This window comes from Beta vulgaris, chromosome 8, assembly GCF_026745355.1.
Source record: "Beta vulgaris subsp. vulgaris cultivar EL10 chromosome 8, EL10.2, whole genome shotgun sequence".
Lineage (NCBI taxonomy): Eukaryota > Viridiplantae > Streptophyta > Magnoliopsida > Caryophyllales > Amaranthaceae > Beta > Beta vulgaris.
The window spans coordinates 22,347,995-22,364,647 of NC_079209.1; positions in this window are offsets into that span (position 1 = coordinate 22,347,995).

A 16,653-nucleotide genomic window follows, 5' to 3' on the forward strand; every position below is an offset into this window, starting at 1 on the left:
ACCGTTGCCATAGATCAAACTAGCGCAACGATCTTACATTAGCCGTTGCCATAGCCCATCATATTAATCTATATTCTTACGAGTCATTGCACTAGACCCATCTATTGCAATGACATCTATTAGATCGTCGCATTAGCTATTTTAATGTTGTTGCCTATGTTATAAAATGTAGTAGTGTTAAAGGTAGATTTGAGTTTCTTAGACTCAAGCATGGTATGATGGCCAATAGTCTCAAAGAGGAGTATTAGACAATGAGACTTTTAGGATCCTATAATAAATGAAGTTCTAGAATGTGTGTGAGTTATTAGGAGAAGTTTAAATATGAAAGGTTGTGCCTCATCACATATATATTAATTATTAGGCATCCTTTACCCCTATATAAAGAACACATGTACTCATCAAATAGCATATCAAAATTTATATCCATTCCTTCTACTTCTACTATTTTATCTCGTATTTCCTCCATATTTTTCCCACTTTGCTCCAACTGTAAAAAAAAAAAAGTCGCATAAAATAGATACCCCACCAATACAACATGCAATCCACTTTTGGTCCCCTCTTTCCATTGTCCTCCCTCATTCAAAAAAGTGAACATAACCAAGACCAAGCAAAAGAGGGGTCAAAGGTTTGAAATTCTAACAAAAAAGAGTGCGGAAAGTTTACATATATTCTTAAAAAATGAGTAAATTGGAACATTCCATATGGTGACCCTTAATTATTTTAAATCTTATTTGGTAGGAAAAAAACTTCATTATATATGGTAACCTATAATTAGTACTCAGTTACGACACGTGACATTACTAACTAAACTAACGTTAGTTGACTTAATGTTTTTGATTTTAAAGTTTGAAAACCTTATTTACCTGACACCTTGACCTTTTGACTTCTCTATTTAAATGTTTTTCTTCTGAATAACAATCAAGTTCATCCCTCTTCAAATGCGATTCAGCCCTAAAACACTCTCTTCATCTGCAAATTTGGGGGATGGATTTCCCTGACAATTTCTTGTCAACAATAATCTAGTTCTTCAGAGAGCTTTCTAATTTTTTGAGTGTTCTTCAAATGAAAGAGTGCATTTGAGGAGCAAGGTTGAAATTGGAGGAATTTCAAAGTAGAGTTCTAAAAGTTTCGATTTTTTACATAAGTTGGGTTCGTAAAGCTTCAATTATTGTCCAGTCATGTCAATGTTAACTAATTTTTTCTGAATTTCGTAGGGTTTTTTGTTCTTCATTTTGTTGTTGTTGGTGTTGATACTATATTTATACTTTTATTTTCTTGCATGTATATATTCCTCTTGAAGAATGGGTGAAGCCGTGGTATTGAACTTCCAATATAGGGGTTTTAATTTGGATGTTGTTGTTAGTGATATTTATACTCTTAATTTAATTTACTTAGTTATAGAATACCAAGATAAGGCCCAAAAAAAAAAGATTCAGTCCCAAAAAACCCTTGGTTTAATTATGTGTATAAGATAAAACACATTGAACTACAAACAAACAGTGACTTAATGAAAATGTTTGCTAAGTACCCTATGTCCCTAGGTCTAAGTTTATCTACAGTTGGGTTGGGGAACTTCGTGAATTATTTGAACCTATGAAGGGTGTGAAAAGCTTAAGGTTTGGGAAGAAAGTTATTGAGAGTAAGGATGTTATGTCACAACCTATTGCTACCTCTTTGAAACCAAATGCCACCAACACACCTAGGAGGAGCCAAAGGCATAGAGAAGTTCAGATATATCATGTTGATGAATTTCTTGACATCATTACTTCATCTATCCCTTACTCACCTAATGACAATTCAGTTGACCATGTAATAGAGGAAACATGAATTGATATCATCACTGAAGGTGTTCCCACCAGTCCATTTAGAGGAAGGGGAAGAGGTAGGGGAAAGCTAGCCTTAGGGGTACAAGAAGGGGAAGAGGAAGCGAGAGGGCTCTTGTAACTAGGGTAGAAGATGCTCCTGTGAAACACATTCCATTGTTACATAGTCCTCGTACTAATGCTAGCCATAGAATAATAACTCCTACTATCAATAAAACTGTGAATGACATGAATCTAGTTCTCTTACAACCTAATATTACTTCTGGTAGAAACAAGGGTTCATCAAAGGCATCTAAAACTACCTCTGATAGAGTAAAAAAGATCCCTAAGACAAGTACAGCTAGAAAGGGGTTGAATGTGAGGCCTACTAGTGGGAACAATAGCAGTCATGGAACGGATCCTAGCATAGCTGCAATTAGTTTGCAGAAAGATTTAGACAGTCAAGGGTGGCATAACTTAGATGATGATTAATTATACTCACCTACTAGAAATAGGGCTGACATTGATGAGAGTTTGGACTCTAAGGATGGCCTATCTTATGATGCTGGTTCGGAAATCATTCATGATGAGTATAACCCACATGAGGGCCCTGATTTTGAACATAATAATGATGTGAATGAAGATGGGAACCATGAATCTAATTACTCGAGGAGGTTGTACCATAATGGTGAAGTATATGGCCGGTGATGATGAGTTTGGAAAGATAGTGCTTAGGCCTTGGATGTTGTTTCTAGACATGTATTATTTGAGAAGTGTGGTAAGAGATTATTGCATTCAATGTGGGTTCTCTGTGGTTGTTCACAAGGCTAGTAAGAGTAGATATATTGCACTATGTTCTGCTCAGAATTGTATGTGGAGATTATATGCTTCAAGGCTACCAGATGGCACCACTTCGGCCATAAAATTGATTCAAAACTCAGAACACACTTGTACAGGGTTAGAAATAAGAAACCCAATGGTAAGCTGCAAGTGGGCAAAAGAGAAGCTATTGTATGATATCATAGCAAACAATTATATTGGTGCAAGTTCTCTGAATGAGTTATTCTGGCAGAGGTATGGTATCCAAATGAAACAAAGAACTATTTACAAGATGAGGGTAGATGCATTGATAGAAATACATGGGGGTATGATGTTTCTTACAGTTTGTTGCCTAGGTATTGTGAAATAGTCAAAGGAACAAACCCTGAGTTCATTGCAATTTGTGCATGTACACACCTAGATCATCCAGAAAGTACATTATTTTTCTCTTCTATATATAATATTACCCTGAAAGGCCCTATGGAAGGGTTACTTGCTGGATGCAGAAGTCTGATTGGTGTGGATGGTGCACACCTTAAGGGTAACTATGGGGGCATTCTTTTGTCCACAGTTTCCCTTGATGGTAATAATGAGTTATTCCCCTATGCTTGGGCTATTGCACCTGGTGAGGATGGTGACAATTAGAAGTTCTTTGTCTGACATTTTAAAAATGCATTGAAGGATAGTGGGAGAGGTGACTATTGGTGTATTATATCTGATAGGCAAAAAGTACATATGTCTTATAATTTTGTCTTTACTTATTTTTATTATTAATTAAGTGACTAACATGGGATTTAATGCTTTTTTTATGCTTTTTTTTCTTCACAAGGGTACTGACATGGCATTGACTCAGCATTGGCCAAATGTTGGGAGAAGGTACTATTGTAAGCACTTAAGTAAAAATTGTAAGAGGGTTTTTGAAGGTCCTCTGCTATTTAGTTAATTTCGGAAGGCTTATAGAGCCACATATAAGTTTACTTTTAAGAAGGCAATTGAAGCTTTGGAGAAAGTAAATCCTAAGGCAAGAGTATGGCTTTCTAAGTTGGGAGATCAAAGTAGGTGGAAAAAGTGGTCGTTGAACCCTGATATTAAAAGTGATGTCAATAAGACAAACTTCGTGGAAAATTTTAATGCTACACTTGGCATCGATAGATGCATGCTTGTGTTGACGCTTCTAGAAGGTATGGTGCTTATTTTTGTTATTTTAAGTGACTTTTGAAACAGACTTGTTCTTTTTCTTATTTGCAGGTATAAGAAGAGTAACAATGGTGAGGTTATCATCCAGAAGGAAGACTTGAGAGGGTTAGGAAAACACTGACATTTGTCCCAATATAGTGAATAGAGTACAAACCCTATGCGAAGATTCAAGGACTTGCAAAGCTTATTTATCTGGTCATGGAGAGTTTGAAGTACATGATGGGAGGTTAATTCTGCTAGTGAGCTTGATTAACATAACTTGTGATTGTAATTTGTGGCAAATAAGTGGAATACCATGTAAACATGGTATGACGACCATTTTACATACCAAAGAGGATACTCACAAGTATGTAAGCAGTTGGTACAGTGTGGAGGTGTACAAGAGAGCCTACTCATACAATATAAAGTCCAGACCTAACCCTGAATAGTGGCGAGAGGCTGAGAATGTGCTGCCTGAGATTGCACCCCCAATGATGAAAATAGGGGCAGGAAGACCTTGTAGAAATAGGAGGAGGGAGGAGGATGAGCAACAAAAAGGGAAGAGGTCCAAGACCATTAGGTACGGAAACTATAAAGAGTTTGGCCATAATTCTCTAACTTGCAAGGGTGGTGCTACAACAAAATTGAAGAAGCAACAACCCAAGTGCAAGACCACATCTTCACATCCAGTTGTTGCACCATTACATCAGGTCCAACCAAGAAGAAGTGCAAGACTGACCATGTCACAACCTGTTTAGTTGAACTAGTTGGTGTAGTGCAAAGTTTGGATTTTTTTTCGTCAATATATGTTAAGATTCTAAACTTTTTTTCTGGGGGGGGGGGGGTAAATTCTGATTAGTCGCCATGTTTTGATGAAAAGGTTGTTAACCTTTTTTTTGGACAAGCTATTTTCAAGTCTGCACATTTTGTGACTTGTGGAAATTGTCTAGAAGACATACATATATAAAGACATGAATCATTTTTAGCCAAATTAAACTTCATTCATTGATTTGCAAAATTACAACTGGAAATACATACTACTACTGCTTACAATATATTACTTGAGCCTATGAACTATTTCAACATCACAAGAATAATGATAAATGTATACATAAACAATGCCACTTTAACAACCATCTCGATGAATTTGACAAAGTAACCTAATTTCTCTTTGACATCAGTTATCCCATCTACCATCTCCTTAACCCTATCAACCACAAGAACAACTTCCTGCTTTATATATGCATCTGCAACCCATCCAAATTTTCCATATGATTTGCACTTATAGTATAGCCTGTTAGGATTAACTGTTTATCCAGAAATCTTAATCTCAAAAATGCATTAGATTGGTAAAGACAACGTCTCATTTTAACCCACACAAAGGACCCTCATTAGCAGCACCCAAGCTTGAGAAAGAAGAAGCATTTCAAGACGAAGCCATTGAAGAGAAACATAATTGAAAGAAGAAAAAAAAATTGACTTTTAAGGTTGAATGAGGACCTGTTTATATGGGGAAGGGGCTAAGACATTTCGGAGGGAAAGCAAAAAAAAATTTTAGAGGGAAATAAGTTACTAGGCTAACCTAACGCATCATAAAACGAAAATTATGGAAAATTAACGTTTAGATAACGTTTTAGACTTAGTAATGTCACGTGATAAAAACGTAAAGTAGTTGATGGTCACGATATATAATGAATTTTATTTTGGCTACCAAATAGACTTCAAAATACTTAAGGATCACCATATAAATTTTCCCGAATAAATTTTACTTAGATAAGGGCCTGCTCTCTCCAGCTTATATAATTATTTTCAGTTCAGTCTAGTTCAATTTAGTTCAGTTCAGTTCAGTACAATTCAGTTCAGTTCAATTTAATTCAGTTCAATTTAGCTTAGTTCAATTCAACTCAGCTCAGCTCAGCTCTAGATAATACTTTTACTCTCACATATCACTATTCATTTTATTTCAGTTCCGTTCAATTCAATTCAATTCAGCTGTTTTATGCCGAAGAGAACATACCCTAAATATGGTTAACTGGTTAATCCCAAGATAGTTACAAACAAAAAAAGAAAAGAAAATAAACATAATGAACAAAAATATGTAGACCAAGGTCATATAGGAAAAACCCCAAAAAAAATATTCAAATCCCAAAAATATCTAAGTCTTCTTCCCTTTTATTCACATGTTACATTTTTTAGCTACCTTTTATGCCACCCATACAATAGCTTCCTCTTTCAAGTTTATCTTATATTCATTACTCCTTCCAATCCTCTCTCCTTTTCAACCGAGAAAAACACTATTTTTGTTAAGATTCTCCTTCATTTGGTTAGTGATAAGAAATAGCACCCCGTCAAAAAAAAAAAACAAATCACTCATCATATCCGTGATAACACCTGCAAATGGGAGAGAAAATTGTTAATCAAAAAGAAATATCACACTTAAAATAACAATTTCCTACCGAAGCACAAAATCAAGATACCGCAAATGTGTACGAGCCTCCTCTAGTTGATCCTTTAGTTCATCTATTTCTTGAGACATTTGGATGAGTGTTGGGCCTAGATATTTTCGTTTTTGGCGGTACTATGGGTTTATTTTGAAATTATATTTGCATGGCAGTTGGGCTAAGAAATGGTGTGACCAAGTCAAGCAGCGGGTTACATTGGCATCATGGCAGTTGAGAGATATAAGGAGGTACGTTAGGATTCGGCTGACGTGGCCCATATATGGAGGAACAACTCAAATTGCAGCTGAGAATATTCTTAGATATAAATATGTAACTAAATGTAAACCTAGCCTTCTTCTGGTTCTCTTTAAGCACACAACCACATTCTATATTCTCTCTACTGTTCTAGCTACCATTGTTACGAAGAAAAAGCTTCCCATTGTAATTCATCATTCTATTGACGCCGTCGGCATAATAGTGGATTGCTAATCAAGAGTATCACCCGCGGTTTTTCCCGTCAATTGGGTTTTCCGCGTCAACAATTCCTTTGTCTTTTTATTGTTTTATTTCCTTTACGTATTTCTTTCATTTAATCATATTGATTACTATCGTATAAAGATCTCGTTGTTGGTCCCCTTTTTCTTTTACGTACTTAGTACAAAATCGGCATAAACAATGAGTTGCTGCCTATACTTGACCATCTTCAAGAAAATCTCTTGCACCCTCTTGATATCCTCTTTACTCAGCATTTTTCTCTTCGTTACGAGATAATCTTCAAATGTTTGTGACAAACCTCTAGGAGCTTGAAAGTTCCAAAAAAGTTTGTGATATAAAGGATCCTCGTTATGGTAAAGATTGTTATAGTCAAAAATAATGCACCAAGTAAGTCCCTTAAAATTAAGGGTAATGTTATATAGTATTAAATACATGTCTTAAAATGGAAACAGTTTATGAATTCATGACAAAATTTGACATCATTTGAGGTAATAAATACTTGATTCAAATTTTTTCTATTTTAAGCTTCTTATACATAACCCTAAGAACTATCTATATATTTTCCTAAAATTAATGCCAAGTGTAATATATAACGTCTAAACATATAATACATTACAATGGTGTTGAGCTGGATCCGCTGACAATATTAACTACAATTGTATAAAACCCTTCTGATTTCTTAGAGTTTAATTCGCGGCTAGAACTCCCACTATGGCATTTCTCGATGAAGCCATAATTAAACACAAAGTTAAGAGAGAAAAAGATCGACGATGTTGAAAAGAGAGAAAGACTGACAAAGACAATGAATAGTAGTTAATAGGGGGATTGAGGGTTGTAATGTTGAGAAATTGACCCATTGAGTAAATTCCTTGCATACTTTATGAAACACAAGTGACCTTAATAATTTTTTTTGCGATTTTCCACATAGTACCCGTGTTTTACGAAATTTTATGTTATATCCTATGGTTTTGAAATTTCCACGTTGTACCCCTAGGATTTATTAAAGTTACACAAAATACCCTTATACACGATATAAAACAGTAGATTTTGGGACTTTCTTACCTTGTGGGCATAGAGTAGGATTTTGGAGCCTTGTTAGATTACTGAGGTTTGGAATATAATCTGATAAATTAAAGACTAAATGAGATTTAGAGTAGAAATTTTTATTAGTATGGGTATTTTGAGTGAAGTTCAGAGAGTTTAGGGGTACAATGTGTAGAGTTCAAAAAGGTCAGGTACAACGTAGAATTTTGAAAAACACAGGGGCACTACGTAGAGGGGAAATGACCCTTATATAAGACAAACTAAATCTTATTTTTTCATCAAACAATGTCGAAAACTATGATTTTGGTGCGATTAGGGATGGGCAAGGGTCGAGTCCAGACGGACCCTAGATCCGGACCTTAATTTTTTTTAGCAGACCCAGACATGGACCTTAAGGGTCTGAAAAAATTGGACCCTAACCCAGACCCTTAGAGTCTGGAGGGTCTAGAGGGTTTGGAGGGTCCAGGCCTAGATTCTTTATTTTGCCAAATTTTCAGCATTATTAATATCAATAATCATCTTCAATTCGCATGAAACAAACACAAAAAATCACATGAAACAAACACAAGAATTTGCATGAAACAAACAAAAACATACAAATTGAAAAAACCGTAACAAACATAAACTTATAAACAGGAAAAAAAAACTGAAACAAACACAATTCTCACAAACATATAAACTGAAAAAAATGAAACAAACACAAACATCCAAACTGAAAAAAACGAAACAAACACAACTTACATAAGAGTTCAGAATAGGTGTTTTGGTGTTTTAGTTTAGGATCAAAGGGTCAGATCTGCGTCCAAAATTTTAAGACCCGGACCCGGACCTTAAAAAAATCACTTGGACCCAGACCCTTAATGTCTAAAAAAGTTGGACCCAGACCCTTAGGGTCTAAAAAAGTTGGATCCAAACCTTTAAATTAGGACCGGGTCCAACAGGATTCGGGTAGGGTCCTGGACTCATGTCCATCCCTAGTTGCGATCACTAGTTCACAAGAAAAAGTTTTTTTTTTTTTTTGTTGTTGTACTCATCCCTTAATTTTTACGGGAAATTAAACAAATCTTTATATATAGGCATATATCCTTAAATTAAGCTAACAATCATGTTTTTATTCTTGTTAACTACCCCCTCTGAATTTTTGTTATTTTTACTTAGAGTCTTGATATTATTCATAATAAGAGAGTATCTTCTAAATTCTTCTCAATATATTAAAAAAAAATTATAGTCATACAAGGTCTTGTTTGATTCGTCTCAAAGAAAAATTTACAAATATTCAAAAGTTATAATTTTTATTCACATGTAATGAAAGATATTTAAGATCAAAGAAGTGCATTGTTAAGTGCGCACAGTTGAAGTACGAAAATCCAAAAAAAAAAAACAATATAGAGATAGTACAAATTTATATTCACATTCAAATTTATGTTCAATTTCCAAACTAAGCCTAAATCATCTATAAACTGATCATGATTGGTAGTATGTACAACAACATTACTTCTTTTTTGTTGTAATATTAACTAATACTCCTTTTGTTTTGTTTTAATTTATACGCTTTTTTTTTTGTTTCTCTATAATTTATACATTTTTGCTTTTTATTCTTGAGAAGATGTACCATCTATTTTCTCCTTTTTTTTCCACATGTCATCCACTTTTAATATACTTTTAGTTTCGCTCTCTACCATTTTAGTTTGTCTCTCATACTTTTGTACTTCCTCTTTGGTTCCCCCAAGAGTAAAGTGGGTAAACTAAAAACAAGAAACAGATCGAATATATACATTACAATTATTTCACCAAATACCGCTGACAAAAAAAACTATTCACCAAATACCCCCACTACTTTTCAAATTCACCAGATACCCCTCACCTTTAAAAAATTCACCACATGCCCTTAACGACGAACAATGGTTAACTCCGTTAGTCATTAACCCTAAAAACCCCTAATTAACCTTAAAAACCCCTAATTAAACCTAATTAACCCTAAGTAAACCCTAACTCTCTCTTTCCCTAACCCAACCCCAGCCCCTGTAACCCTATACCCACAGCCCCACCACCCAACCCCAGCACCACCAGCCCCACCACCTCCCCCTCCCCCCAGCAGCCACGCAGCCCCCTTTCCCCTCCCCGATAGTCCCGCAGACCCCCCTCCCCCAGGCAGACCCCATGCAGGTCCTCCCTCACTCTCTCCGGCGTAGTAGATCCAAAATAAGTCGTCGACGCCATTATTATCGAAAAAATCAAGCCATTTCGCGAGAGCGACTAAGTGAGGGGGGCTACTAATTTAATTTGTAAGCAAAGGACTAGCTGATGCAAGAGAGGAGGCACGGTTGTGGGAGATTCAACAGGGATGGACTAGTTGATGCGAGTAGGGGTGGTGGGAAGGGGGGGACGACAGAATGGGGGTGGTGAGAAGAGGATGATGAGTGCACCAAGGAGAGTGAGGGAGGGGGAGGCGCAGAGGGCTGCGTGGGGGAGGGGGTGCTCCTGGGGGATGCGTAGGGGAGGGGTGCTGGGGGGGGGAAGGCAGCATGGGGGATGGGGAAGCATGGGGAGGGGGACAACAAGGGGGGTTGGGGTTGGGTTAGGGTTAGGGTTACTTAGGTTTTTAGGGTTAACTATAGTTTTTTGGATTAATTGGTTTTTAGGGTTATTAAGAGTTTTTAGGGTTAATTAGTTAATTAGTTAACGTAGCACTAACGTCCGTTACCCAAAAGGGATTTTGGGTTACTTTTTTGAAGGTCAGAGGTATTTGGTGAATTTTGAAAAAAGTTGGGGTATTCGGTGAATAAATATTTTTGTCAGTTTTTGGGTAATCTATTGCATAAATTTCATTTCCCTGAGAAGTTTAGAAACTGGATTATGACCTGCGTCACTTCTCCATACTTCTCAATTAGCATCAATGGTGGTTTATGTGGCTTTTTCAAAGGCAGGAAAGGGCTCAGGCAAGGAGACCCTATCTCACCCCTGCTCTTTGTGCTTGTTATGGAATATTTCACAAGAATTTTGAAAAAAATGAGCACTAGGGAGGATTTTAATTTCCATTATAGATGCAAAGTTCTAAAGCTCAATCATCTCATCTTTGCTGATGATTTGATGCTCTTCTGTAAAGGGGATGTCATGTCTGTACAACTGATGGTAAGAGCTTTACAAGCTTTTTCTAATGCTTCTGGCCTTAGTGCAAATAAGGAGAAGTCTGCCATTTATTTTGGTAATGTGCAGGAGGAGGTTCAGCAAAGGATGATGCAAGTGACATGATTCAAAATGGGTTCATTCCAATTCAGATATCTGGGGGGTGCCCATCACCTCTAAAAGATTATCTATTGCATATTGTGATCTCCTTGTTGATAGAATTCTAAGGAGAATACTGTGCTCGACTTCTAGGAATCTGTCATATGCTGGTAGGAATGTGTTGGTTTAATCTGTTCTAATGAGCATCCACACATATTGGGCCCAAGTTTTCTTATTCCCAAAAAATATTCTCCACAAAATTACACAAATCTGTAGAGCTTATCTTTGGGATGGAAAATCTTATCTTTATAAACCTCCTACTGTATCTTGGGACTGGGTTTGCAAACCTAAGAAGCATAGTGGTCTAGGGATCAGAGATTGTAATATGTGGAATGTAGCTGCTTTGGGGAAGTACACATGGCAGATTGCAAAGAAGGAGGATATTCTATGGATTAAATGGGTGCACAGTGTGTATATTAAGGATACTAACTGGTGGGAGTACAAGGCCCCAAGTTCTGCTAGCTGGGCTTGGAAGATAATATGTCAAACAAAAGAGAAGTTCAAGGCTTCTTATACCAATAATAATTAGTTAGATGGAAGCAAAGGGTATTCTATCAAAGTAGGATATATTTGGCTGAGAGGGCAGATGGAGACTGTGAGATGGCATCACTGGTTTGGAACTCACTGAATATACCTAAGCATTCTTTCATCTCTTGGCTTACTATATTGGGTAAGCTTTATACAAGAGAAAGGATGGGTATGACAGGGCTATGTTATGATACAAGTTGTTTATTATGTACATCTGGTAATGACTCATGCTCACACCTGTTCTTTCAATGTGAGTTCAGTCATCAGGTATGTCAGGGGGTTATGGGATGGCTGCATATCCATAGTAGCTCACGAGAAAACTTATATGTGCATTGGAGGAAATGGGGTAGGAAGTTCAGGACTAAATATCAACAGCAGGTGGCATATGCAAACCTTGCAGCTGTGGTATATCACATTTGGAGAGCCAGGAATAATGCATTGTGGAATCAGATTGTGATGAGACCAGATTTGATTATCAAACAAATTTAGGTGGATGTTTGTATCAAGATGAAAGCTAAACTGAGCAACAGATGGAGTGAAAGAGATAAAAACTAGGCTGCTAGTCTGATGGTCTAAATATTCTAGTTGTATTTAGTTGCTTTTGTAGTCCTAGCTGTAATTGTAGTACTTGGTTGGTATTCCAGGTAGTGTTGGTTTGTAATTGATGGTGGTAGTTGCCTTCTATCTTGTTGATGAAGAGGGTAGTCTGATATAGGTTGTAATATGATGGTGCTTCATGTTATTTTGGTAATATAATCATTTACATTTTACCAAAAAAAAAATTATTTTTGTCAGGGGTATATGGTGAAATAACCGTATACTTTAATATACGTAAGCAATAAATACACGTTGATTGAATTCCAACTAATCAAGCATATTTCTTCCATACTTGTCAAATCTTTAAATGAAATCAACTAAATCATTAGGCGCGGGAAAAAATCAAACGCGGCAAAAGTGAATAGAGAATGTTCTTGGGCATGGTAAATTGGATGAAGGATTTTTCTATTTTTTTGGTATAAGGAGAAACTTTGACAAGTTGGGGAAGTAAAAAGAATCTTGTCCAGAGTGAGAATCCACCCAAGATCTCTTGGAACAAGGAGAGATGCTATAACCAGTTAGCTATCCTTCACTCTCGAAGGATTTGTTAGATTGGATGGATTAGAGACATATCCCTTATTATGATACCCTTGGATGCATTTCGCTTACATTTTTTTATTTGAGGTATGATGAAAGGGTCTCGTTTGAGGGGAATATAGGAAAATCCTGAAATGAGTCGCAAGAATTTTGATCCCTAGACCTCAGGAATATGAGATGGGAAGCGACGCCACTAGTCCACCACCTCAACCTCTAATCAACAAGGTAGTTTAATACTCCTGAAAATAGAGGTGTGTAGTTCATCTACATGAACCCTTCTTTAGGAGAAAGAAAGAGTTGGATTGAAGTTGGGAAAAATAAAACGCCACATGTCGCAATATTACTGGGCATACGTCAACATCAAATGGCTTAAAATGCTTCATCTCAACGGCTACAATTGTAGATAATTATTGATGATGTTTTACTGTTATATATCGAATAATGGTCATATTTTAGTAAAAAAAATTAATATTTTTCATTATCAATGGCTCTATTTTTTTCCCCTCTATCATAGAGCCTAATATTATGGTATTTTTGCACTTTTTGGTTTAAGTTTCATAATTAAAAAATTATTAATTTAGAGAAATTAGTCAACGATATTTTTTTTAATTAACCAAAAATGATAAATAAGGTGAAAATTGGAATGAATTATAGGAGAGAGAAAATATGTTGGGATATGGTAAATAATAGGAGAGAGAATATGATAATTCCAAAAATTGGTCTAACCATTGAGAATAAGAAAATAAAGGTTCTTAAGTTTGTTGGGTATAAGTAGAGATGACAGTAGGTAATGGACCATATTCAAATCCGTGGATGCAGATCCTTTTTTTACGGATCTGGGTCCTCAAATTTTGGACCATATGGATTTTGGTGAAATCTGGATCCTTCTTAATAAACGGATCTGGACCGAGTCCTAAATTATTACCCAAATCCAGATCCGTTTAAGGATTTTGTTAATATTATTATTTAATATTATATTATCATAATATTATAATATTAGTTATTACATGTAAAAATGGATTTTTGCTGTAATTTCGAATTATTGTTGTAATTAATGTGCGAATTTACTAAATAATTGAGTTCAAAAATTGGATTGATAATTATTAATTTATAAAAATAGTTGATTAATCTACATTTTGATAATTGACTAGTTGTAGATAGTTGCAATTGTTATTTTTCAGAAATTGAATGTAATTTTTGATTGATATTAGATGGCTTTATTGTTTAAAATCTTTAATTATTGTAAAAATTAGGTAATTTGAAGAAAATAGGCAAGGATCTGTTTTGAATCTGTTTAGGATCCGTATCCGTAGGATCCATACGGATTTGGATCTAGATCCTCATTCTTATTACCCAATGGATATGGGTAGGACCTGGATCTTTGTGTAAAAAACATATATCAATCCGGATCCTAGAGGACCCTGTCTAGATCCTACCCAGTACCATCTCTAGGTATAAGTGATGTGTAGGATAGGGAAAGTAATAAAATACTCGATGATCCTTAAAAGAATTCAACCATTGATTATGCTAATAGGGGTAAGGATTAGATCAAGTTATGAGGGATTTTATAGGACAAAGTTTGTTGTTAATGGAGAAAGTCAATGTTAGGTGTTTTTTTTATAAGGAAAGAAAAAACTACGCTAGTCCCTAATACATGACTAACCTAACACATATCAATGTAAGGCTATGATTGAAGCCTAATTTCTTAAAAAAGATATACCATTGTAAAAAATTGCTTTGTATATAGTTAAATTTTATGTTTATTTGTCTCTCTTTTATACACCTTGTGCCTTTTACTTTTTGTCAACATCCACATTATCGATTATTTGCCTCACAAGTCGCAACCTGCATGATTTTAAATCATTTCAATCAACTCTATTCGCCTTGTAACAATAGATCTAAATTATCTTCCTCATGAAGAAAACATCGATTTGGTCCTCCGGGAGCTCCATCTTCCTTCCTTATCAGAAGGCCAGAGAAACTCTTTACTAGCTCCTTTCACTCCGGATGAGATAAAGGAGGCTTTCTTTGATTTAGCAAATGACAAATCTCCGGGTATAGACGAGTTCCCGGCTGAATTTTTCAAGCGCTACTAGGCGTTGCTTGGCGAGTCAGTAATAAATACAATCCAATATTTCTTCTACTCAAGTTTCATGTTTAAGGAATGGAATCTTACTCTTTTGATTCTGATTCGCAAGTGCTCTCCTCCGGAAGAGGTAAATCACTTGCGTCCTATCAGTTTATGCAATGCTGTTTACAAGTGTGTTTCAAAATGTATGGTCAATAGAATGAAACCCCTACTCCCTGAGATTATTGAAGACTACCAAAATGCTTTTGTTCCGAGAAGGCATATGAATGATAATATCCTGATCTCTCATGAGATGATGCATGTCATTACAAACAACGATCAAGGAATCATAATCTAGCGGCTATTAAGATTGATATGAACAAGGCCTATGATCGTGTCAGTTGGCTTTTTATTCTGAAAATACTGAAGGCATATGCATTGCCTGTTTATTTGTTAGGTTTAATCAATCAGTGCTTATCAAACAGTTTCTTACAGAGTTCTCATCAATGGAAGGGTCACCAATGCTTTTGTTCCCACTTTTGGCCTCCGCTAGGGAGACCCATTGTCCCCTTACCTATTTCTCTTATGCATAGATACTTTTCTAGAATGACAATGCTTGCAGCAAATATTAGACTTTTCCAAGGAATTCAAACATGAAAGCAAGCCCCTACTCTCACTCACTTATTCTTTGCTAATGATGCCCTCTTCTTCTTTAAAGCTTTTGAGGTTAACTGCACTGCAACGACTTCACTTGTGAACCGTCTCTGTAACTTTTTGGTCAGCTCCTCAACTTACAAAAGTCTTTTGTCACATTTAGTCCGAACATCTCATCCGAGCAGCAACAACACTATAAGACTTTGCTTCGTATGACATATCACGACAACATAGGGAATTACCTTGGAATTCCGATTGATATACAAGAGACTAGGATGAATTACCCCATTATTGGATACGGTCTCACAAAGAATTGCTCAATGACTATAGCGTAATTTGTCTCAATCAGTGAAACTTATCATAATCAATTCGATTTTGTTTGCTTCCATTATTCATTACTTGTCGATGTTCCGTATTCCACCTTCCGTCACGCATAAATTGGAAGGTATGATTAGCAGGTTTTTCTGGGGAAATTCGACCACCAAAGGAATATATTGGCAAGATAAAGGAATTTTGCAACTTCCAAAGGCTCGGGGAAGTCTGGGAATCCACAAAATTGATTTGTTTAACACAGCTCTGTTAATGAAACAAGTCAGACGAATGCAAGAAAATCCACAGTTACTAATTTCAAAGGTTTTTAAGGATACAAAGCATCAAAAAATCCGACTACATGTTCGACGTCACTGTTTATGCCAAATTTTGATCAGGCAGAACTTAGCGGAGGATCTACAACTAATGTAAATGCAGCTAGAAATAATAAGAGAAACTAGCTACGAAATTAAAGAAGATGCAAAGGAGAGACAAAGGCACCAAGAAATGGTGACGCGGAAAACCCCAAGAAAAGGGTAAAAACCGCGGGTGGAATTGAGTCCACCAATCCACTATATGAGAAGATTACAACTTACAGCTTACAGCTAGCAGCTAGCAGCTTGCACTAGGTACACTTATGAATATTGTAAATGTAGAAGAGAAAGTAAGAGCAATGTCAAGACTTGTTTTTTACAGAATGTTTTCCCTTCTATTTATACTAATACATTTTTATAACGTTATTCCTCCATTTGAACGTTGCATAACAAACTTTCCTAAGAAGGTGCCATAACTCTTAGAATCAAGGGAGATCTTCTCTTCTGCTGGCTAACCACTTCTTCCTATTTCTTTGGCCTAACGTCATTACTTGACTTGGTCTTGGTTAGCATCCAATGTTCTT